Source organism: Delphinus delphis, chromosome X, assembly GCF_949987515.2.
Source record: "Delphinus delphis chromosome X, mDelDel1.2, whole genome shotgun sequence".
Classification (NCBI taxonomy): domain Eukaryota; kingdom Metazoa; phylum Chordata; class Mammalia; order Artiodactyla; family Delphinidae; genus Delphinus; species Delphinus delphis.
This window is the reverse complement of record NC_082704.1, coordinates 29584887-29610745: the sequence shown is the minus strand read 5'-3', so window position 1 is coordinate 29610745 and position 25859 is coordinate 29584887. Positions and strand designations below refer to the sequence as shown.

General features: G+C 48.8%; 1 long non-coding RNA gene across 1 annotated transcript; it reads left to right on the top strand.

The window, feature by feature from the left end:
* Positions 1-1890: 1890 nt before the first annotated feature.
* Positions 1891-24722, top strand: LOC132418349 (uncharacterized). Its single transcript, XR_009517985.1, has 4 exons — positions 1891-1965; positions 19318-19439; positions 24222-24341; positions 24645-24722. It is a non-coding gene; the product is annotated as an uncharacterized lncRNA (long non-coding RNA).
* The last annotated feature ends 1137 nt before the right edge of the window (positions 24723-25859 follow it).

The following is a 25859-nucleotide window of genomic DNA, read 5'->3' as shown; positions in this document are numbered from 1 at the left end:
CACACCCCTCTGGGAGGGGTCTGGAGTCCACGTTGCCTGGCCCACAGGTCCTGGCGACCGGGACCCTGTCATGTCTGCACACCTGGGGACGGGCATCCACCTGGGTCGTGTCGGGCAGGACCCTGGCTCTCTCAGGACATTGATTCAGGGCCAGAGGTGGCACAGGGACCTGGGTTCCTCGTCTTCCCGCGTGCTTGCCTCTCTGCTGTTCTCATCCCGCTACGTGAACTGGCTTAAGGGCTCAGGAGCAGGCCCGAGAGGGTCTAGGCCACTGTGGCAGCGGGAGGCACTGACGGGGACCCAAGGGAGCTGGGGCACCTCGCCCCTGCTCACCTCCAGGGGCGTCAGGCGGTCACTCTGCCACGGAGTGCCCGGGGTCGGGGGTGCAGGGAGGTGGTTTGGAGTTGCTGGGACAGGTGTACATCCCAGCGGCTCCCCTCCATCCGCACAGACAGATGACCCTGGGGAGGGCCATCAGTTCAGTAGACCCTCCTGGGGAGCTCTCCATGGGAGTGTGTCTGTACTCTCGCCTCAAACCCCCCCGGACTCGTTCGTCGGTTCATTCACTCGTTCCCCGCTCCACTCGTTCATCCGTAAGCCCGCAGGTACACGAACGTGTGCGTGGGCGCGCGTGCGTATCACGTGTGCGTCGTGCGTAAGCTCGTGTACGTGCGCCTACAGAGCGTGTACAAAAGGTCCCTTCTCTCGTACTTTCTCCCTGTAACCGCCTCGGGGGTGCCGCTGTGGATAGAACTTTCTCCCGGTCAAAGCCAAAGCCCTGGCCGTTGCTCGATGGCCGCTCCCAAGTTGTCCCCGTCTGCGGAGGGAAGCACGCGTCATTTCTGCGTGCGTATGTGTGCTCCCGGGGTTGAATGCAGGTGGGGGCAGCGGGCCGCAGAGGGCTGTGTGCATGTCGCCTGCTCCCCGGCCCCAGCAGGCTCAGGTAGCGATAGGTAGTCTTCTGCCTTTTCGGCTGCTCTCACGGCGCTATAGGCGTGCCGTGGCGTCGGCGCGTCTGTGCGGAGTCGACGTCGTGTCCTGCTAGGTCCCCTCCGTTTCTTTTCGGACAGCTGCCCAGGGTAGGGTGCCCTTGTCTGTGCCCGGAGGCAGGAGCGTAGGGTGTCTCACGTGCCCCTCCTCTTTGGACGCTAGGCTTCCGCCTTGTTCCTTCCTCTCCTCTTCTGTCTCCCACGGAAGTGGCTCTGAGGCGCGGGCCACTGAGTCCGTCGTTACCAGGGTGTGGGTGAGCGTGACCAGGGTACGTTCTCCGGCGTCGGCGTCCACCCAGAGGAGAGGAGCAGGGTAGATCTCACGTGGGCCACGTCCCAGAGCACGTGCCCTTTATGCCCGGAAAGTACGTGCGGTGGACCTTTGTGCGGCCAGAGGGGAGACGAGTGGGTGCCCCTTTACCCACGCGTCCTAGGAACTGCTGGGAAGTTGTGGAGGACGCGCGCGGGCTTGCCAAGATACCTGGGGGTGTCCCGCCATAGTCCCACGTGTGCAGAGCCGAGGAGACAAGCTCCGCGCCTGTCAACGCCAGGGTGTGATGGCTGTGCTTCCCGCCGGAAGGAGATTTAGGGGGATGACGGGATCAAGGTTTTCACTGGACGCGCTTCTTTGTGTACAAACTGCTTCTGTCTAACGACCCCCCTGCCCCGGCTGGCATCCGTGCCATTTCCGAAGGACGCGTGGAGTTGATTCTTCACGCTTGCGCCTCGTTCGGAAGTTTTTGGTTGGCCCGGGGGTGCCGGTACACTCGAGTAGGAACCGGAGGCACTCTCTCTCGAGGTTGCGCGGGCGGGGGTGTACGCGGACCCCCCCAGCCCCCCGTTCACCGGCACCGTGGTGGTCCCACACTGAGTGATGGGCGTTCGGTTCTCTCTCGTTGCAGAGGCGGCAGAGCGGGAGGAAAGGAGGAAGAGGGAAACCGGGGACGTCGGTCATCTCCAGGCGCTGGTGTTCTGGGTGAGTGCGTGCTCTTTTGTTCTCTCCCCTTCCCCCGTCCGAGATAGTCTATTTCATCAGAGGAAAAAGTCAGTGATTCTGCTAGTTCAGCAAGGCTCAAGAAGGAGGGACTCCCAGGTGGGATCGTGGCACGGGGACACTGGTGTACTGTGCCGGAGTTCCTGGCCACGGTAGGAAAGGCTCTCGAGTCAGATCCTGACTGGGGGGCCGGAAGAAAGAGGTGCGTGGACGAGCATCTGTGTACGGTTACCCTAGGTGATCGGTGCGTAGCATTTGAGGTCCGTGTCCTGCGGGGGCGGGGAGGGTGGAAAGGGATCGGGCCCGGGCCGCTTGCACCGGCACCAGGGCCCGGTCTGGGCTCCAGCCTCCGTGAAGCCAACCGCCCGTGACGTGATCACTCGGCGCCCCACCTCACCCCCGAGAAGCAGCAGTGCCAGCCCAGCCCGACGTGGGGGCCGGCGGTGGGGAGACCCTTTGAGGGGGAGCCAGGCCTCGTGGGCTTTTTGCCTCCTGTGCTCTGAGTGGAGCCCGTGATAGCCGTTCCTCCCGTCCTCTCCTGATCGCTCTTGGGCCCGGCTCTCTCCGCCGTGGCCCTCCACCAAGCCAGGAAGGACTCGGGGACGTGCCCTTGCGGGATGATGAAGAGGGGGCGCCCGCTGGGCGGCGTGGAGGTTTGGCACGGGGCAGCCCTCTGTGGGGCTCCTTGCACTCCCCAAGTCTGCCTCTTGACAAACCAAGGAACTTGACAGTGTGGGGCCTTCCGGGAGGTGTACGTCCCCTTCTTCCGTGTGGGACATGTCGCCTGAGTGGGTGCGTGACCGGCAGCCGGAGGTGTTTTCTTTCTGTCTCTGTTTCTCCCTTCTCCTTCCTGTCTTCTGTTGAAACAGTCTTGCCGGGAGGAGGACGCCTCCTACCCTGGCTCAGAGTAATTGAAGGCTTCTCCAGGCGGGCTGGTGAGCGTGTGGCGCCGTGGTTTAGCGAGGGGTCGGCGGCGCGCCTGACGTTCCGTGGTTAGCGAAGGGCGGAGGCAGGGTTCGAGCAGCAAGGGCAGCGTGGCATTTCTGGGGTGACACTGCCTTCCAGAGGACCCTGTTTGGCCATCCCAAGAGCCCTTCACGGTAATATCTGGGCGTCGAGTCAAGTCCTCCGGCGTGGGGCGTGGGTCCCGGAAGACGTGCACTCAGCACGGCGGGGCTCTTGCGGCTTTTCTTTCCTCGACGCGCCTCAGTACCGCGGCTTGAAAGAATTGCCAAGGCCCGGAGGCGCAGCAGATTCGGAGTCAGAGAAAGAGAGGAAGGCGTGCTGAGACAAAAGCCAGGGAAAAGGAGAGAAGATGCGATCCCGTCCCGTCCCGTCCCGTCCCTCCGGTTCTTTTCAGCACGGAGGAGGCGTGGTGCTTCCCGAGGCGGCGGTGGACCAGAGCTCTCTTCTCTTTCCAAGGCCTCGTGTCCGCGGAGCACTTGGCATCCAGAGTGTGTTCCTTCAGCCAACATGGGTGGGGCCGGTGGCGGCAGTGCCCCCAGTGGCCCACCCCGCCCTCCACCCAAGTCAGTGCGACCAGGCAGGCGCTGAGAGGATGCTTAAGGGCAGGAACCTGTGTCTAAACCACATTCGCCAGTGCACCGCAAAGAAACTAAAGAGGAGTCCGCGGTGGCTCCCAGTCGCTCCGAGGTGTAAAGCACAGCGAGTTGGCGGGAGCCTACACCCAGCCACACACCCACCCCGGGGGTGTCTTCCCATCCCTGGCCTTCCCCTGGGCGGTGTCAGGAGACTGACCCGCTCCGGCGTCTCTGGGGCAGCGCCCGGCGGCCCTCCCGACGGACCCGTGCGTGCCACCGTCCACGCCTGAACACCAAACCCCACTGCCACCCTCCCGCCCCCGGGCCGCCGCGGGAGAAGAGCCAGGTCCTCGGGGGAAGTCCATCGTCTTGGCATAGGAGGCCGAGCTCGTCCCGCACCGCGTCTGTGCCTGTGGGCTGCCGGCCCTTTGCTTCGTTCGGGCTGCTTGCCCCTCGGTGACTGGTGAGAAGGTGCCTCGCCGGGCACCGGCCAGACGTGACTGGATCTCTGTGCTCACGCTCAGAGTGTTTCCCGAGGCGTTAGGCAAATGTGGGCTGCTAAAGACACAGCTGCCGGTCCAACGGCTGGGTGCCTGGATGGGGAGTCGTAACGGCAGGCTAAGAGGACCCCACAGAGACGAGGCCCCGCAGGATGCAGGGCCAGAGTTTGAGGCGCGCCCCTCTGAAGTGGCCGGGTTGATGAGCCATCCTGCCTTTGGCAGGTTGGGCAGAGGTTGGCATTTCGTTTTTCCCTCGGCAAAGGGCAGAGGGAGAGGGCCTGGGGGAGGGGAAGGGGCAGGGCAGGTTGGCATTCGTGGTGCAGTAGTGCCATCAAGAGGAACGGGTCCGCCGATCCCGCGAACCCTGTACCCGTCCCTTCCTGGGGAGGAGTGACGAAGGATCGAAGTCGGGAACACTGGACAGTGGCCCCGGGAAGTCAAGGGCTCCGCCTGGGAAGGGGCGGGAAGCGTGGCCCAAGGCCCGGCGGTGCCGTGGACGCTCCAGAGACGGGCAGTGGCACAAGGCGCACAGCCCGGCCGCCTGGCGTGTGGGGCTACAGGAAGTGGAGTCTCGGTGGACCCTGGTGGCCGCCACGTCTGGGCGGGACTGGAGGAAGCTGCTCCGAAGGAGGCCGGGCCGCGGTTCTGCGGGCATTTGGCCGCGTGTCCCTTCCCCTCGGCGCCAGAGGAGGTTCGGCCTAGGCGGGCCCAGGGCCCCGGAAGCCTCTCTGGGCCGCGGTGCGGCCCAGCCAGAGACCACCGCGGGCAACGGGAGTTCCGCCACCCTTGGCGGCAGCGGCCGAGGCGGGCCCACCGACCTTCTTCTGTCCAGCTCAGAGACGACACGTGGAGCCTGGCTACCCAGTGCCGAGGGCGCCCGAGGCCCAGCGAGAGCTGGCAGTCCGAGTCCAGAAGGGGACGGCGCTCGCGGGACGCAGGAGCCACCGCAGGAGGAGGCCTTCACCTGAGCCGAAGAGTCCAGTCAGTCGGTGGCTGCGCTGCCGTCTCGCGCGGTCTCCGGGATGGTGGCCCAGGCCTGACCTGGCCTGTCCCGAGGGCTCCCGGACGGGGCTCCCGGAGAGGAGAGGGCAGGACACGAGAGGAGAGGAGAGGAGCTGAGCAGAGCCCCGCCGAGTGGACCCCCGGGCCGTGCATTTGCAGCAGGCTTCAGCTTTCTCCCCACGAGGCCCTGAGCCTCAGTTCAGCCATGAGAAGGAAAGGCCCCGGCTTGCATTGCGGCCTGGCCCTCCGGGTCTCGGCCCTGTGCTTGCACCTGCAGCCCAGCCAGGGAATCAAGGGGAAGGGGTCTGAAGAAGCTGCCTGAAGCTCACCTCTGATGGACTGAGAGGAACGCCTCCCCCGCCCCCCTTGACCACCCTCTCCCCCATGACCACCACTCGTCCAGCTTGTCTGCCAAGGCCGGGAACGAGGTGCACACTCCTGGGCACGCGGCGGTGCCTTCGAGTCCCCGGCCGACCCGATAGGCCGCTTCTGGAGCAAGCTGTGCGGTGGCCCGTTCCTGCCCTTTGGCCCAGCTCTTATCTGCCGGGGCGGGGGTGCGTGGTGGGCTGGTGTGTGTGTGGGGGTCCGGTCCCGGGGCGGGGTGCGGTGTGGGGGAGGGCTTCCGACTGGGAGCAAGTCTCCAGGCTGGACCCCTCCCTCCCTCCACACGTACCCCTCCTGGAAGGGCGCCGAAACCCTCCCCGCGCCCCTCTCCTTTCGCGCCTGTGAGTCGCCCGACACGTTGTCAGGCCATCTTACGTGGGCAGAGCCTTTCCTTGGGGCCGGGTCCTGAGGTAGCTAGGCGCTCTGACTGGTGGCCCGCCGCAGGTGCTCTCAGCGTGCCCCTCTGGCCGGGGCCAACGGCGGCACCTGCAGAACGTGGAGCCGCTTGTGAAAACTCCCAGGAGTCTTCCCCAAACGAGAGGACCCCCGGGTCGTCCACGGGGAGGGAGGCCGAGGAATAGGGCGTCCCCCGGCCGCAGAGTTCCTGTTCCCGAGGTGAGCTCGGGTGCGGAAAACGGACCTGGATCCCCTCGCTGCGGCCGGTGCCGTCCCTCTCTGCGTACCGATCGATCGTGGCCCACTTGGCGTCCCATCGCCAGTGGGTCCTGGGTACCCTGTGTCCTGTGGCACAGGAAGGGCCTCACGGGATGCGGCGGGGCCTGGGATCGGGACTCTCCATGGCGGGAGCAAGAAGTACAGAAACCGAAACCCAGATCCAACTGCGAGAGGGTGGAACGTGCACAGCGCCCCTGCATTGCTCTTCCTCGTCTGCGTCTGGGAGCAAGCACTAACGAGGACACGTTCTCCGGGCTGTCTGCAGGGTGCTGCCCCCGCCAGGGGACCGGGCGGCCGTCTCCTCCCCTTTCCCCGTGGTCCACGGTGGCTGGGCCCGGGGCCTCCGCCGGGGCACCGGCAGCGGGTCCTGGGTCCCCGGTGGCCCTGAGACCCCAGGGACCCCACTGGCCGGCCTCGCTCCTGCAGGGAGGGCCAGGATCCAGGGGCCAGATGCCCTGGGGTGGGAGCTTCAGCTCCCTGTTCCTGAACATGGCGGCTGCCGAGGCCACGGCCCCGAGGGTGGGGAAGCGCGGCGGGCCTGGCAGCCAGGGGCTCCTCGGTGGGCGAGCCCGGCCCCGAACCCCACCGCGTGTGGCTTCCACACCTACCGCGGAGGCGTGCCGGGCGGCCAGGTTCGGCCCGGGAATCCTCCCAGTGCTCCGAAGCCAGCCCTCCTCCCCGTCACGGGCCTTCCCCACGGTATGCACAGGCAGGGGCTGGAGGCCGTGCTGAAAAAGCTTCCGCTTGATGGCACTGTTGCTCCAGAAATGCCCAGCGCCTTCGCGAGCGTGGCCTCTCCCTCCGCCCTTTGCGGATCAAAAAAGGCCCAGGGAAAAAGGCCCAGGGAGGCCCAAGAGCCACCCAAGCCTTCCGAGTGGGGGGGGGACCTACTGGGGGGTTGGGGGAGGCGGTGTCCCTTCCTTTTGGGGCTTCTCCTTGGCAGTAGGAGCGCACAGGTAAAGACCTCCCAAGGAATCCGTGCCTCGGTGGGTCCATCTCCACACCCCTCTGGGAGGGGTCTGGAGTCCACGTTGCCTGGCCCACAGGTCCTGGCTACCGGGACCCTGTCATGTCTGCACACCTGGGGACGGGCATCCACCTGGGTCGTGTCGGGCAGGACCCTGGCTCTCTCAGGACATTGATTCAGAGCCAGAGGTGGCACAGGGACCTGGGTTCCTCGTCTTCCCGCGTGCTTGCCTCTCTGCTGTTCTCATCCCGCTACGTGAACTGGCTTAAGGGCTCAGGAGCAGGCCCGAGAGGGTCTAGGCCACTGTGGCAGCGGGAGGCACTGACGGGGACCCAAGGGAGCTGGGGCACATCGCCCCTGCTCACCTCCAGGGGCGTCAGGCGGTCACTCTGCCACGGAGTGCCCGGGGTCGGGGGTGCAGGGAGGTGGTTTGGAGTTGCTGGCACAGGTGTACATCCCAGCGGCTCCCCTCCATCCGCACAGACAGATGACCCTGGGGAGGGCCATCAGTTCAGTAGACCCTCCTGGGGAGCTCTCCATGGGAGTGTGTCTGTACTCTCGCCTCAAACCCCCCCGGACTCGTTCGTCGGTTCATTCACTCGTTCCCCGCTCCACTCGTTCATCCGTAAGCCCGCAGGTACACGAACGTGTGCGTGGGCGCGCGTGCGTATCACGTGTGCGTCGTGCGTAAGCTCGTGTACGTGCGCCTACAGAGCGTGTACAAAAGGTCCCTTCTCTCGTACTTTCTCCCTGTAACCGCCTCGGGGGTGCCGCTGTGGATAGAACTTTCTCCCGGTCAAAGCCAAAGCCCTGGCCGTTGCTCGATGGCCGCTCCCAAGTTGTCCCCGTCTGCGGAGGGAAGCACGCGTCATTTCTGCGTGCGTATGTGTGCTCCCGGGGTTGAATGCAGGTGGGGGCAGCGGGCCGCAGAGGGCTGTGTGCATGTCGCCTGCTCCCCGGCCCCAGCAGGCTCAGGTAGCGATAGGTAGTCTTCTGCCTTTTCGGCTGCTCTCACGGCGCTATAGGCGTGCCGTGGCGTCGGCGCGTCTGTGCGGAGTCGACGTCGTGTCCTGCTAGGTCCCCTCCGTTTCTTTTCGGACAGCTGCCCAGGGTAGGGTGCCCTTGTCTGTGCCCGGAGGCAGGAGCGTAGGGTGTCTCACGTGCCCCTCCTCTTTGGACGCTAGGCTTCCGCCTTGTTCCTTCCTCTCCTCTTCTGTCTCCCACGGAAGTGGCTCTGAGGCGCGGGCCACTGAGTCCGTCGTTACCAGGGTGTGGGTGAGCGTGACCAGGGTACGTTCTCCGGCGTCGGCGTCCACCCAGAGGAGAGGAGCAGGGTAGGTCTCATGTGGGCCACGTCCCAGAGCACGTGTCTTTATGCCCGGAAAGTCTGTGAGGTCGGCCTTTCTCTGGATAATGACAGTACTGCTGGTGCCCTTTTATCTGAGTGAAATAGATGTTCTATGTTTTTATTTGTGGTTGTTTATGTCTGCTTGTTAGATATTCATGTATATTGCACCAATGTCACACTGGTTAAAGTTGGAACTTATTGAGTACAGCGCCTTTTGTTCTGTTGGAGTTTACCGCTTACTTTGCCAAGAAAACTGTGTTTTATCCTATGAGCCTATGTTCGGGCCTGCTGCCTTCTTATCTGTTGGTGGGATATAGGAATGACTGATAATCATATGGGGCTTTTTTGTTCGGTGTGATTAAAATGTTCTATAATTGACTTAGAAGAGGAGCGTTTAAGTTTGTGATTCTAGTAAAAAGTATGTAATCTCTCACTTTAAACAAGTGAATCGTAGGGTATATTTTGCTGTATTTTTACAGAATTCCAAATGTGTAAACATGTTTATTGAAAAAGAAGAAACTTAAATCAAGTAGTTAACCCTTTACTAAAGAACAGGAAGAGATCCACAAAGTAAACCGCAAGCTAGCAGAAGGAAGACAGTTATTAAGATTAACGCAGCTTAAACCTAAGTGTCCACCAACAGATGAATGGATCAAGGAAATGTGTATATATTTACAGTGGAACATTATTCAGCCATAAGAAAGAATGAACTCTTGCATTTGTGGTAACATGCATGGGACCTCAAGGGCATTATGCTGAGTGGAATAAGACAGAGAAAGATAAATAGTGTACGATCTCACTTACATGTGGAATCTTACAAAGAAAAAAATGATAACAAGAAGAAAAAGCAAGGCCACAGATGCAGAGAACGGATTGGTGGTTGTCAAAGACATGGAGTGGGCGATGGGCAAAATGCGCAAAGGGGGTCCAAAGGCACAGACTCCCAGTTATAAGGTATATAAGTCATGGAGATGTAAGGTATAGCATGGTGACTATAGCTACCAATACTGCGTTGCATATTTAACAGTTGAGAGAGTAGATCTTAAAGAGAGTAGATCTTAAAGATCTTAAGAGTAGATCTTAAAAATTCTCATCACACACAAAAATTTGTAACTCCGTGGTGATTGGTCTTAACTAGAGTTATCATCATTTTCAGAAAGTATAGAAATGTCAAATTATTATGTTTTACACCTGAAAATAATGTAATGTTGTTTGTCAGTTATACCTAAAAAAAATGTCCTGTGCAGTAAAAAAAAAAAACAAAAAACTAAAAAAACAAAAATTAATGTAGCTTACATGAAGTATAGAATAGAGGAAAAATGAATGAGAAAATTGACAGCTGAAAAGATAAGTGCATTTTATTATTTATTTATTTTGGCTGCGTTGGGGCACTGGCTTTCTGTAGCCGTGGCAAGCGGGGGCTGCTCTTCGTTGCGGTGCGTAGGCTTCTCATCGTGGTGGTTTCTGTTATTGCAGAGCACGGGCTCCAGGCATGCGGCCTCAAGTAGTTGCAGCACACAGGCTCAGTAGTTGTGGTTCGCGGGCTCTAGAGCCCAGCCTCAGTAGTTGTGGCACACGGGCTTAGGTGCTCCGCGGCATGTGGGATCTTCCCGGACCAGGGATTGAACCCGTGTCCTCTGCACTGGCAGTCGGATTCTTAACCACTGCGTATTTTTACTTGCGTTAAGTACTTAACCCAAGTGTTTTTGTGTTTGTGAGTGGCTTATTTCACTTGCATTTTGTCCTCAAGTTTTATCCATAGTTTTCCATGTCACAGGACTTACTTCCTTTTAAGGGGTGAATAATATTCAGTTTTCTGTACATGTCATATTTTCTTTATCCATCCACCTGAAGACCAACTTGGAGTCTTAAGAGGATACTGGTACATTTCCTAAGTGAAAGGGAACTTGTAGGAATTTCCTAGATAGGGAAAGCTTAAGGGGAACTTCGGCGTGACTGGATTGGGTGACATTTTAAGTTTTGCTTAAAGTTAAAGTTTTTTTCATATATAAAGTCTAAACAAACTGTTTGAGAGACTGAAATCGCTTTAGCTCTGAAGAGAAGGGACACCAGCTCCTTCCAGCTGTAAGGCATTCTTTGGTGGACTGAAAATATAGCAGAAGTGTTTGAGGATTCATCCTCATGACAGGTAGCTGTCCCATAGGGAACCTCATCATGACACTTTAAGTAATTGACAAGAATTGCAGTCAGCTGTCCATATCCGTGGGTTCCACATCCACAGATATGGAACTCGCGGATACAGAGGGCTAGTTGTAAAGGATATGAGTATCTGCCGATTTGGGTATCCACAGGCTTCCTGGAACCAATCCCCCATGGATACTGAGGGCTAACTGCATTGAGACACTGTACTGAAAGAGCAACATAAGATGGTGAGCTCACAGTGGAAAGCTAAAGAGTCCAGAGTCATATTCTCTACAATTATACCATACTTGTACACAGCTATGCAGTTATTTGCATGTTAATGACAACCTGTGACTAGATGTCAAAAACCTTTAGTTAGAATTTTGCCTTTGACCATTTGATTCTTTTTCCTTGGAGAATCAAAGTCATGCAGTTCAAGAATCATTTCATGGAGGACAGTATTTTTGTGTTTGTGAGTGGCTTATTTCACTTGTATTTTGTTCTCAATTTTTATCCATATTTTTCCATGTCTCAGGACTTTCTTCCTTTGAAGGGATGAATCATATTGCATTTTCTGTATATCTCATATTCCATCCATCCCCCTGAAGACCAACATTTGGGTTGTTTCCCCCTCTTCACTATTGTGAATAGTGCTGCTAGAAACATGAGTTTGCAGATATCTCCTGAAGACACTACCTTCAAGTATTTTGGATATGTATTTAGAATCTGTATTACTTGGTCATATGGATCTGATATACTGGTTTCCATAGTGGTTATTCCGTTTTTTAATCCTAGAAGCAGTGCACAAGGGTTTGAGTTTCTGTACATTCTCATCTATATCCGTATTTTGTTTTATTTTGATAGTAGCTATGTTAATGTGTTGGAGGTGACATCTCATTTTGCTTTTGATTTGCATTTCTCTAGAGATCATTGATGTTAAGCACCTTTGCATTTTCTGGTTGGCCATCTGTATTTATCTTTACAGAAATGTCTATTTAAAGTCCTGCTCATTCGTTAATCAGGTTTTTGTTTTCAAGTTTTTAAGTTTGTAGGAGTTTTTTGTATATTTTAGATAATAACACCTTATCAGATATGTGATTTCCATGTAGTTTCTTCTATTCTGTAGATAATCTCTTCACTCTGTTGATTGTGTCCTATGATTCGTTTTAGTGTGATGTAGTCTCATTTGTCTATTTTTGCTCTTGTTGTGTTGACAAAACTCCCAACTTTTAGGTTGTGCCTAAGTTTTATTGTGGGATCTTAGGACTATAGCCTGGGAGAGAGACTCTCAGAGAGCTTTAAGGAACTGCTAAAGAAGTAAGGGAGGAGCCAGGACATAAAGGACTTTTTTTTTGCTGGAAAAAACATTTAAACGATTACTGTTAATCACAAAAAACAGACATCTGAAGTTAATGATTTTAGTACTTTTCTATGTATGGGAAGATGCAAGAATCTTGGCTCACTGAAATTATTCCTTATCTTCATTATCTAGGGCCAGTTTCCAAAGTGCAGAATGCTTCCTGTTTTTCTCCATCCTGAATTTCCCTCAGGGTGCACCTTCAAGGGGTGGTTGCAGTGGCTGATGGCTTGATCCCTGTAGAACTGGAATGGTGGGCAACATTCTTTGTTTAGTGGAATGGCAGGCAACATTCCCTGTCCACAGCTGCCTGTGCTTCTCATGTCATATCCAAGAAATTCCAAAACTACTGTCAAGAAAGTTTCACCTGTTTTCTTCTATGAGTTTTATAGTTTTTCTTATATTTAGTTCTTTTATATATTTTCAGTTAATTTTAGTATATGGTATCTTTCTTTTGTATGTGGTTATACAATTGGCCCAGTAGTATTTGTTGAAGGGACTGTTTTGCCATTGAGACGTATCGGCACCCTTTCGAAAATCATTTGGTCATATACAAGATGGTGTTTTCCGGGCCCTCTAGTCTTCTCCATTGGTCTACATGTCTGTCTCATGCCAGAACTACACTGCTTTGATTAGTGTAACGCCTTTTTGTTTTAAGTTTTGAAGTCAGGAAGTGTGAGACCTCCAACTTTGTTCATTTTCAAGACTGTATATTTGGAGGTCCCTTGAAATTACTTATGAATTTTAGAATTTTTCTATTTCTGTAAAAAATGCTGTTGGGATTTTGATAGGGATTGCATTAAATGTGTAGATAGCTTTGGGTACTATTGACATCTTAACAATATTAAGTCCTCCAATCCATGAATAGAGGATATGTTTCCATACATTTGTGTATTCTTTGAAGTCCTGTCATCAGTGTTTTCTTGTTTTCATGTATGTCTTTCACTTCTTTGGTTGTATTTATTCCTCAGTAGTTTATTCCTTTTGTTCTTAAATTTTTATGTCTTTAAAAAACTTAATTGTTTCATTATCCTCTTATTTCATAGATCTATAAACAGATAAAAACACTGTCAGTATTTTTCCCATCACTTGCAGAAAGACCCTAAAAGTTTGGGGTTTGCTTTTTCATACTATTCACACACATGGAAATGGAGCTGTAACTTTAGGTTAAAAATTCATCCCTATGCCCTATACTGTTAGAAGTTTTTAGAACTGATGGTTGCCTAAGTTTAAAATCATAATTGAAATTCCTAGTTTGTCTTAAAAAAGATCCCAGCACAGGGACTGATTGAAATGATCGAAAGAGCCTCCTCCAAATTCCAGTGCCCAGTAGTAAACAGAGCCTGGTTATTTAACCTGTTTTTTTTAAAACCGTGTATAAATGACCAACAGGACATGGGTATCTGAATATACACAGCAAACAATGTATATGCATATAGCAGATTTTACACTTATTTAATTTGTATAAATGTGCCACTTTGGCATAAGGATTATTTTAAGGTGAAGCGCAAATACAAAGAAGTAGATACAAGAAAAACTTCCTGCCCTCCCCTTATTTGCCTAAAAGCAGGACATAAATTTTCAAAGGTGTCCCTCCTCCCTTTTCAACCAGGAAGGAAAAGTTAATCCCTGGAAAAAACATTAGACCTTCTCAATTTGGAAACAGCACCAGAGGAATCTACATAAAAAACTTTACCAACTAGCCCTTATCTACATTAGTTTCCCATATATTTCCCTTGTTACAATTGGCGCTCTAGAAATTTCAAGGTTCTTTTTCATTATCACTTCTCTAAACATGTATTGTTCTTTTGCTAAAATACTATGTAAACTCAAGTTCTAACCAAACCTTTTATTCAACTCTGGGGACTTCCATGTGTCACAAGTGATACACATGTTAGTAAACTTGTTTTTCTCTTGTTAATCTCTCTTTTGTTATAGTGGCCCCAGATAAGAACTTGGGAAGGGTAGAAAGGTAATTATTTTTCCTTCCTTGCATTGGGCAAATGATATCTGCAATGTCTGTCATGGAACAATAAGTGGAAAACTTTACTATTCACCATTCACAGAACTATTTAGAGCTAAAAGAAGTTTAAACAAGTACACTTTCAAAAGATGTTGTTAGGAGCTTCCCTGGTGGCGCAGTGGTTCGGGGTCTGCCTGCCGATGCAGGGGACACGGGTTCGTGCCCCGGTCTGGGAGGATCCCACATGCCGCGGAGTGGCTAGGCCCGTGAGCCATGGCCGCTGAGCCTGCGCGTCCGGAGCCTGTGCTCCGCAACGGGAGAGGCCACAACAGTAAGAGGTCCACGTACTGGGAAAAAAAAAAAAAAAAGATGTTGTTAAGTTGGTATCACTCATAAGCCTGAGGTTATGCTAGCCTTAGTTGCTCCCATCCCAGGTGAGAAGGTCCCAAGAACAGGCACTGCCTGTGCTTTATCACCTCCCGCTCTTTGCCAGGGACCCAGCGCCCCTTCCACAGCCTTCCCAGGGCTGGTGTAGGTGGTGTCCACACCACCTAGGTGGGTATGGGTCACAGTGACTTGCAGGTTTTTTTCTGCCCGACTGGTACCTTTATTTATATTTTCCTTCGTTTTGGTGAAAAGAAAATGCTCTTCATGAAAAGTAAGGTTTGCATAATGGAGATAGTGTAGTATAGAGGGGAAAAGGAAGTTAATCACTGAAGCCACCACGTCTAAGGAGCTGCCTAGACCGTTGAACAATGTGGGGGTTAAGGCTGCTGACCCTCCCTGCAGTTGAAAATCCGTCTATTACTTACAGTCAGCCTCTGTGTATGTGGTTCCTCTGTATCTATGGTTTTGTATCCATGGATTCAACCAACTTTGCATCCTGTAGATTGTAGTATTTACTACTGTGAAAAATATCCATGTATAAGTGGACCCACACAGTTCAAACCCGTGTTGTTCAAGGGTCCACTGTATTGGGTTACTCAACAACTGACTGTAAGGATATTTTTGATTCTATTTCCATTGACAAATATAATCCTTACTTCATTATTTTTTAAGGAAAAAAAACCCATCTTCACTATTACAGAAGACTGAAATCACCCCTGTCCAGATCCACTCCCCAGTGTAACCACCCTTAAAAGAAACACTTCTTGGGGCTTCCCTGGTGGCACAGTGGTTGAGAATCTGCCTGCCAATGCAGGGGACACGGGTTCGAGCCCTGGTCTGGGAAGATCCCACATGCCGCGGAGCAACTAGGCCCATGAGCCACAACTACTGAGCCTGCGCGTCTGGAGCCTGTGCTCGGCAACTAGAGAGGCCGCGATAGTGAGAGGCCCGCGCACCGCGATGAAGAGTGGCCCCCGCTCACCGCAACTAGAGAAAGCCCTCGCACAGAAACAAAGACTCAACACAGCCATAAAATAAATAAATAAATTAAAAAAAAAAAAAAAAAGAAACGCTGCTTTTAAAAATCCATGGGCTCTGCATCAACCACACAGCAGCACAACTGGCCTGCTGACTGCCCCTAACGCCGCAGAATTTTCTGCCTCCATTCTGCTCCCCCACTGAGGACCTGCACAGGCTGTCCAGCTACTTCCATCCTTGTCTCAGGCTCTGAATCACAGCCCCTTTTCTCACATATTCTCTACTTTTTGGGCAGAGGTGGTAGAAATTTCCAGGGCAATGTTACCGAATCAGGTTTCTTTGCCCAACGTGAAGCAAATCAAACACTAAGATGCCAAGGTTTGCAGCAGAGAAAGAGCTTATTCGTGAAGCAGCCAAGTGCGGGGACTGGAGAACAAATTTCAAAACTGCCTCCCTGAAGGCCAGGGACTCAGGATAGAGGATAAAGAAGCAGGGTGGTCTGAAGAGTGGGGAAAGCTGATTGGAGGTAAGAAGAAGGTGAGTAATCATTCTGCACAGGCACAAGTGAACTACATGCTGCTTTGTGGGACGCATGTTCAGAAAATGGTGGTGTCAGCATGATCTGAGGGTGGAGGTTTTGGCCCTCTGACACCAAAAAGTCATCCATCAGACACTCGCGCAGGCCCGGTGGTCTTGACCCATTTGAACTGCTTAAGACTCGCTCCAAGTTCCTGAAAATCTAAGCAACCCATAGTCAGAGGTGTTGTCTATAGGGGGTGGTTAAAGGAGTCTTGTGATATACTGTCTAAGCTGCGTGAAGCTTGCAGGGTATGCAATTTGCAAGAACAATTAAGATGAGCTTGATTGGTGAAGGCAGGTTACACAGTATTATTTATTAAGCAAGTTATAGTTTAAGGGTCTAAATGATGACTGCCCTCGATTTCAATAAGAGGAAGGAGGACAACAAGGGCCCTGAGGTGCTCAGTTCTGGCCAGGCAGCTGCCTTTCTGCATTTCAGGTCAACACAGGAAATCTCACAAAACCCAGCTGCCTTCACCTGGTGGGGAACGTGTTGGGTGAAAGTGTTCATGCTCTGCCGCAACTTGCCCACCTTGTTGAGGGTGGACAGTAAAGAGAGGTTCCACCTCCTCCACAGATGGAATTACCTAACAAAGCCTTCACCTGTGAGTCTCACTATGGATTGATTCCTCATTATTTTTCCAGGTTCTTCACCTTGGGGAATAACGGCAATTCCCCCATGAAAAGAAGCAACTCAAAGCCTTTTTTCTGTCCCTGTTCCCTTGACAGACACAGATTCAATAAGTACTCATTGTGCCAGAAAACCAAGGTCCACAGAAACTAGTGGTTTTGCCAGGGTGAACCAGGGTGCCACAGGATGGATTCACACACACGTGGCTCTCAGGCTGCCAATCCCTTACTCTTGTAGGAAATGAAAAAAACATTTTTCCCTACCCTTCTAACTTCTCTACTGGGAAACAGATTAACAAGACAAAAAGCATACAAATGTGTTTAATGTAAATGTATGTGACTCAGGAGCCTGCATAAGAAAATGAAGACCTGAAGAAATGGATAAACCTGAGTGTTTTTATGCTTAGGTTTGATAAGAGTGAAAAATCATGGAAGCTCTGATAGGGACAGAGTATGAGTTAAGTGTAGTAAAATGGGGGAAATTTAGCAAGTCCTGTTCATTCACATTCCTCTGTGTCCCTTCTAATTCAGAGATAAGAATGCTCCTTTCTGCCAGGTAAAGGGAGGGCACTGCTCACATGAGGGTTTATGACCGGCTTCAGAGGAAGATCAAAAAGTCCTTGCAAATGCCATTTCTCAAATCCCTCCAGCTTAAAATATTCAATATGCCAATATGCCTGACCTCATCACTCTATGAAAATGACCAATAAGTACAAGAAAAGATGCTCAACATCATTAATCATTATGGAAATAGAAATTAAAATCACAAGGAGATAGCATTTCATACCTACGAAGGTAGCTATAATACAGTTAAATGGGACATGAATGTTTTCATGGGGCATTAGGGAATAACTGTAACCTTTGTTCAATGCAGTGATGGTGTATTTTGGGCATTTTTAAGACCTTATCTGTTACAGGGTATGATACATTAGATCATATGGAGTGTATAACTTAGGATTTATGGGTGAAGTCAATATGTTTGAAATACTGTAGCAAAACAAAAACAATTAGAAAGTGGTTATTTTTGAAGCTGGTGGGTGGTGAAGGGGTTCAGAATATGTCACCCCAAAATATGCCACTTTGGCATGTGGATTCTTTTGAGCTAAGCAACCAAATCCCAACAGAGGCAGGAGAAACTCTTTACCTCTTCCAAAGGACATTTACATTTATAAAGAAAATTTCCATTTAGAGCCACACTTCCGGAGATAACTTTTGTGAAATTCCCATTTCTATGTAAGTAATTAAAATTGGTTTTTTTCCTCCTCTTAATCTAATTTAAATTTCTGAAGGCCAAGTGTAGAACTTAGAAGTGTAGAAGTTTTCTCCTCCCCTATAGTGGGTAAGTGGAGTTATGTTCCATCTAATTTGCTTAAAATTATCTATGAAAAGCGTATACGAGAATGACAAGAAAAACTATGCCAACCGAAACTGATAATCATATTTTGAGTATGTTATTGAATCATATGGGTGAAAACACCAAGCTAAAGGAGTTGATTCTGGTTTCATTTACAGAGCTGTAATTGGTTGTGTCTCCATTTAGGGCTGGAAACAGGTGGGTTTTGTTTTAAGTATTGTAGAATTATTCAACCACTTCATTAAAGCGTAGGGTATCTATTTTTAATGATCTCTTGTGTGAGAATGTAAATACGGGGAGGAGATTCTGAAAGATGCACACTGTACAGGTAACAGGGTCAGCTCTGGGAATGGCATGAACATTAGGGCTGGTGGCCAAAGGTGACTTTCATCATTTGCTGAGCACCTACTATGTGCCAGGTACTAGTGTTCTTCATGCTGGAAATATAGACACGAAAGAGACCTAAAGTCCTTGCTTACATGGGGCTCACATCTAGTGGGGGAGACTGAAAGGTAAGCTCAATGAGACCCACGTGTATTATAATGATGCGTGCTGTGCAGCACATGAAGGCAGGGAAGGGGAATAGGTCGGGGGAGGGATCTTCACCTGCAGGTAGGTTGTATGGAGAAGGCCTCACTGAGAAGGGGACATAAAGACCTGAAGGGAGAGACGGGGTGGGGGTGGGGGACCCTGTGGAGATCTGGGGGATGATCCTCTGAGGATCATATCCTGTGTGCCTCTTACTAATGTTATGCTGTTAAATCATTTAGACACTTACAAATAGTCATTGACCCTCCAGTTTTGAAGCAGGAGGCGCTGTGGTGTATTCTGTTTGGAATTGGTCAGGGTTAGGGCCACAATTACCTTGATGAGGATATGATTGAAGACCTTAGCCACTTTGAATAAATTGAGGTTCTAGCCATGCACACTAGTGTGTGCTCCTATAAAATGGATCTTTTTGGAATATGTGTAGAGATTGGTCCCTACAGAGCATCTTACTGAAGTGGCTCGGTCCACTTCTGTAAGTTGTTTAGCTATGTGACTGACAGTGCTGAACAAAACCCAAACTGTCCTTTTGCCCCTTGGGCCAAGACGCTCATCCCTCGTGGAAATCAATCAATTATAAGTGGGAGAACATTTCTGTATCTGTGGATCTGTAGGTCTGACCGTTTATTTATTTATTTCACTAACCTCAGGGACAGTATGTTAGGGAAGCAGAAAGGCTGATCAGTATCTCTGACCATGAGCCTCAATGCCAGCAAATTACCATATGAAGTGACCAAATGGTCACAGTGGATTACATCACAGTGGGTTTGCAGTATAAAGTCCAGACTATCTGTAGCTGTAGGCTTATTTCTCCTAAGGGTAGGCAGTGGCTGGATGGGTTTCTTTTGCAGAACTAGAAAAAGGCTGCTGTGTTTTTGTTTTGTTTTGTTCTTTTGCTTTTTACTTTTTTCATGCTGAATTCTTACTTAGGGAAATTAATCTGTATCTGTGGCCAAGGTATTCAACAATACTTTCTTTCAGTTTCAGGTCACAGTTTGGTAAGAAGATCAAAGGGCACTATCAACAGCTCGTGCACTGCCTTGGTGTGAACCCAGAGTTCAAGCACAGACGAAGATCAGACACTGACTTCACACTTCTGATAGGTACGCAGTACAGCCCTCAGTTGTGCTTTGATTCTGTTTCCCCCTTCTGTACAATAGGCTCCCCTCTCAAGGCAGGTCTCTCACCGAATTTCCTCTTGTTAGTGTCTGGCTAGCACCGCGTCCAGGTATACTCAGTCGCTGTAATTGTTCATCGTGATGATCAGGAGAGCTCTGCCGGTGCGATTCAAATATCAACCTATTTGGTAAGTTCCAACACCCCCAAACTCAGTTTAAACTCGAAGCCCAGAAAAGGCCATTATTACTAGAGCCGATTTCACACATCTGATAGGTATGGAACATAACTCCCAGGTGTACTCTGTGTCTTACCCCCTTGCTTTTTACAAAGGTGACTTTCTGAATTGTTTTAATCCAGTTTATACTGGTGCCATGGAGGCACGTTCTTCATGCTCAAGACTGAGCAAAGGCAGGGTTATTTCAGTACCTTTTAAAGCTATAAAAAATAGCCCGACACTTTCATAAACCCTAGAGCTAGGAGAGAATTTGAGGGCATCCTGTTTGGCCCCTGGATTGCTGAGAAAAGGAACTTCTGTCATCCTACACTGGAATCTCTGAGAAGGATGATGTGAAACTTCTCATGTGAAATGTACCTTGCTATATAGCGCCTCCTAGTTTAAGAAGTTTTTTTTATACCTTATTGAAATCTCTACTGGGAAGGATCCAGCATACACTCATTTGTTGTACAGGAGGAAAACTAGAGCTGTCAAATGCCAATTCTGTAGCACTCTTCTGGTCTACAGCACAGGGCAGGCTCAGTAATATTGAAAGAGGAATAGCTTATTATTGTTTATGATGTATTGTTCTTCTGTGATTTTAACAGTAATGCACCCATAGGTGATTTAGAAAGTTATACAGGTTTCATGGGGGAGTCATAAGGGACTGTTTCCAGTAGTTGTGCTGGCTGATCTCCTCTTATGGACCATACCATTGGCATGCTCTCCTGTTGGTGTGGGTCAGGGTTCAGCAGACATTGGCTTCATGTGCTGTATGCCAACTTTTTATAACGACTGTGTTCTGTGAATCAGCAGTTGGGGCAGGGAGAGATGAGGGGCCCAGAGAGGGTGGTCAGCATCATAATCCCCTTATGACCTCATCAACCTGCCACCTCTGATTTTGAACACATCCTTGTACTTCTCCAGGTTTTGATATCTCTAACTAATTTCCGGGTAAATCAATGAAAAGTTCCTACATCTTTATGATCAAGGACCTTTTCGAGAGGCTGATGAATACTGTGGAAATTAATTTTTTTTAAATGCATATCTGTACATACATACACAAATTAGCAGCTACTTCAGGAAGTTTAAGGAAACCTATGGACCTCTCTTAAGAGCACCTAGACTTAGGGAGTTCACTGTTTCTTCCAATTTCACACATCTGTGATTTTAGTGCCTTCCACCATTCAAATCGTATCAGGCCCCTGCCTGACGTTCTCCAATAATTTCCCATTGAAATTAGAATGAAACTATTTACCAAGCATGGCCAGCAATGAACAAGATCAGGCTACTCTTTGCCCTGATCACTCAACCTCTTTCCTCCTTGATTACTTTGCCCTAGACACACAGGTATGTTCCTTTGGAGATTTATTAATAGGAGTATAATAGGCAGAAGATAAACGTCCCTGTTTACAGTGTGCACCTTGATAACTATTGACATATGTTCTACGTGAGAGATGATCAGCACACTCAGAATAATGAACACATCCATCACACCCAAAAAAAGGTTTTGCTTCCTTGGTATGTATAGTAATGAGAACTACATTTTGCTCCAAAGAGGTTCTCTAGTTATTTATCTCATGCTTAACTAGGGATAATTTATTATTAAGCAAATTATGTATGTCGGAAAACAACTTGCTCCTGGTGTACTTGAATGTACCTGAGAAACTTCTTTCCTTATGTTTTTGATACTTTATGCCCCAGGTCGAATGTTACCGAAGTACAGTCTTTCACAGGAATCTCATATTGATGAGTGTTATTATATATTCTCCTATTAATGCTTTTGTCTAAGGTATTTTGAATGTTAATCATAGTAAATTTGGAGTCCCTGGCACACTTCCACCCATAACAAATCATGAAAGAAATTTTATAGAATCCTGTACTCATAAAAGTTGAAAAATAATGGAATCATTTTTAAATCGTAAGAGTGTGCTTAAAATGTATTCCTGGATGCTTGGTTATGGTCCTCAACAAACCTAATGTTGAATTCAGTAAGTTAGCTAAGGAAAGAGTATGTGGTAGCTTATGATTTATGTGTGGGATAGGCCAGTTTCTCTTTAATGGCAATAGACATAAAATAATGGTCAATGTTATGTATTGTGGCAATAGACATAAAATAATGGTCAATGTTATGTATTGTAAGAAAGGAAAAAGTATTTTTTCAACCTTCTTAGTGTCCCGGCAAGGTCTGAAAATGAAACTGATAAAAACAGATTAACAGAAGAAAGGCGTACAAATTTATAAGTTTTATGTGTCATGGGATCCTTCATGAGCAAATGGTTAGACTTGTGTATCTTATGCTAGGTGTGATGAAGAGTGGACAGTCATGGAGGAATATGATAGATTAAGGAAAATAAGGTAATTGTAGTGAATGGGGGGTCATTTAGCAAGGCCTGTTTGTTTGGATTCTTCTTGGCGTCCCTCCTAATTCGGAGATAAAGAGGCTCCTTTCCTAATTCTTGTATGGACTAGTCAAATTGGAAGAAGATAAAAACAGCAGTTGGAATTTTTTAAATGATAAGGATCATTAAATGTTAGATTAAAACAGTTTTAAGAGAGTCCACCTGCCGATGCAGGGGACACGGGTTCATGCCCCGGTCCGGGAAGATCCCACATGCCGCGGAGCGGCTAGGCCCGTGAGCCATGGCCGCTGAGCCTGCATGTCCGGAGCCTGTGCTCCGCAACGGGAGAGGCCACAGCAGTGAGAGGCCCGCGTACCGCAAAATTAATTTAATCACATATCCTCTCCTTTCTCTTTTGCAAAACCTTTTAAATACTGTTTCAATTATACACTACTTTATACTTCTGGACCCAAAGCATAACCTCCGAAATTTCTTTTTCCTAATAAAATAAACTCACTGTGTAATCTACTGTTCCTTCCTCTTCAGCCTTAATACATATTGAAGAAAAACACTAGCCATATTATATTAAAGTGACAAATGAAATGAAGTTAGATTAGATATGATTAGAAGCAATCAACCTCAATACATCCGCACTGGGTTCCTTCAACTTTCACTTCCTTACAGTGAGTAGTTCCTTGGAGATGTGTGAGATGGCTATCTAGTTCTACGTTCTGTGGTCTCTAAAGTCAGCCTTCTTGATAGCAACAAACACCAAGTTCCCCCCACGCTCTCTGCTTAAAGTGAGCTCATTCAGCTTCTTCGGATTGTCTACTACACATTTTAAAAAGGATATTGCTAACTCATGTAGATTTGGTGAAAGTTGAGGTTGTCTTTTAATGTTAATGTCTTACACAAATGCTTTTGAGCAATTGCCAGCCTTTTTTTTTTTAATTAAGTAATTAATTTATTTTTGGCTGCGTTGGATCCTCGTGGCTGCGCGAGGGCTTTCTTTTTTAGTTGCGGTGAGCGGGGGCTACTCTTCATTGCCGTGCGCGGGCCTCTCATTGCGGTGGCCTCTCTCGTCGCGGAGCACCGGCTCTAGAGCGCAGGCTCAGTAGTTGTGGCGCATGGGCCTAGCTGCTCTGCAGCATGTGGGATCTTCCTGAACCAGGGCTCGAACCCGTGTCCCCTGCATTGGCAGGTGGATTCCTAACCACTGCGCCACCAGGGAAGCCCCATTGCCAGCTTTGTAAATACCTAGATTGTCTTTTGCTTGTTTCATGAAAGCACAGCTACAGTTATACTAGGTGCTACCCAAAGTTTCATGCCTTTTCTTTTTACTATACTAAAGATTCATAGGATGTATTTCTAGTTTTCATCTGTCTGACAAGAAACTAAAGTGCTTTCATATTTCTTCAAAACTGTGTTTTTCATGGAGATTAAATTATCACTTTTCCTCTATCACTCCAGCATCACAGAGCAACACAGAGGCTATTTAAGGGTTTCTGAAGACATCCTTTGCTTTTTCTGTCACTAGAATAGATTCTAACAACTTGAGCATCACATTTGCATGAAGCTTTCATTTATATTGGTGAAAAAAATGCATGCTTTGTGATTAATAGACCTTTATATATCCAATGCTCTTATTTTAAGTAGCACATTCAACACCCTAATAGCTGCTATATCAGAAAAGGAACAGAAATAGGTCTGAGAAGAACTACATTCAAATCCTAATTATGTGTCAAATCACGATCAGTAACATAAACATTTATAGCGTGTCTTGTCTTTCCACTTCTATAAGCAGTGAGGTGAAACTACTTACCCTACCTACATTACAGGGTTATAATGAGGACCAAAACTGAAGAAAAAATTTGGATAAGCATTATTCCTATGAAAATGGATATTACTTATTAATTACTAGTATTAGAAAGCAGTTTTGGTCAGTGCTGCTGTAAGACACTCTTTGTACCCCCTTAGGGACCAGAGGAGAATGCTAACTGTTCTAGCGGTAGTCATTGTGTAGTGTGTAAAATGCTCATCAAATATCTATATAAGTCCTTTGCATACACTGTTAAGTTCTTGAATGCTGAATAGTAATAAATAAGAAGTGTATACTCTATTAAAAAAAAACTGCAAACGTCTATTGCTGTGTATTCTGGACTGCATATTCTGTTGCAAGCATGGACTCACAGGTTGCTCATCAATTCCAGGACCACCTCCACTGCGTCCACAGGCAGCTGGAGGGCCATCCCCACCACCAGCTCTACCAGTGCAACCTCGACCCACAGGAGTTGCTCCTCCTCCTCCAACTCCGTTACCTCTACTAAGTGGTATACCATATTCACCACCATTACCTTTTTTGGGGATCTCCTGGTTTAACTTATGAAGCAGAAATATAAACCTGACCTCCATGAAATGATTCTTGAACTGCATGACTTTGATTCTCCAAGGAAAAAGAATCAAATGGTCAAAGGCAAAATTCTAACTAAAGGTTTTTGACATCTAGTCACAGGTTGTCATTAACATGCAAATAACTGCATAGCTGTGTACAAGTATGGTATAATTGTAGAGAATATGACTCTGGACTCTTTAGCTTTCCACTGTGAGCTCACCATCTTATGTTGCTCTTTCAGTACAGTGTCTCAATGCAGTTAGCCCTCAGTATCCATGGGGGATTGGTTCCAGGAAGCCTGTGGATACCCAAATCGGCAGATACTCATATCCTTTACAACTAGCCCTCTGTATCCGCGAGTTCCATATCTGTGGATGTGGAACCCACGGATATGGACAGCTGACTGCAATTCTTGTCAATTACTTAAAGTGTCATGATGAGGTTCCCTATGGGACAGCTACCTGTCATGAGGATGAATCCTCAAACACTTCTGCTATATTTTCAGTCCACCAAAGAATGCCTTACAGCTGGAAGGAGCTGGTGTCCCTTCTCTTCAGAGCTAAAGCGATTTCAGTCTCTCAAACAGTTTGTTTAGACTTTATATATGAAAAAAACTTTAACTTTAAGCAAAACTTAAAATGTCACCCAATCCAGTCACGCCGAAGTTCCCCTTAAGCTTTCCCTATCTAGGAAATTCCTACAAGTTCCCTTTCACTTAGGAAATGTACCAGTATCCTCTTAAGACTCCAAGTTGGTCTTCAGGTGGATGGATAAAGAAAATATGACATGTACAGAAAACTGAATATTATTCACCCCTTAAAAGGAAGTAAGTCCTGTGACATGGAAAACTATGGATAAAACTTGAGGACAAAATGCAAGTGAAATAAGCCACTCACAAACACAAAAACACTTGGGTTAAGTACTTAACGCAAGTAAAAATACGCAGTGGTTAAGAATCCGACTGACAGTGCAGAGGACACGGGTTCAATCCCTGGTCCGGGAAGATCCCACATGCCGCGGAGCACCTAAGCCCGTGTGCCACAACTACTGAGGCTGGGCTCTAGAGCCCGCGAACCACAACTACTGAGCCTGTGTGCTGCAACTACTTGAGGCCGCATGCCTGGAGCCCGTGCTCTGCAATAACAGAAACCACCACGATGAGAAGCCTACGCACCGCAACGAAGAGCAGCCCCCGCTTGCCACGGCTACAGAAAGCCAGTGCCCCAACGCAGCCAAAATAAATAAATAATAAAATGCACTTATCTTTTCAGCTGTCAATTTTCTCATTCATTTTTCCTCTATTCTATACTTCATGTAAGCTACATTAATTTTTGTTTTTTTAGTTTTTTGTTTTTTTTTTTTACTGCACAGGACATTTTTTTTAGGTATAACTGACAAACAACATTACATTATTTTCAGGTGTAAAACATAATAATTTGACATTTCTATACTTTCT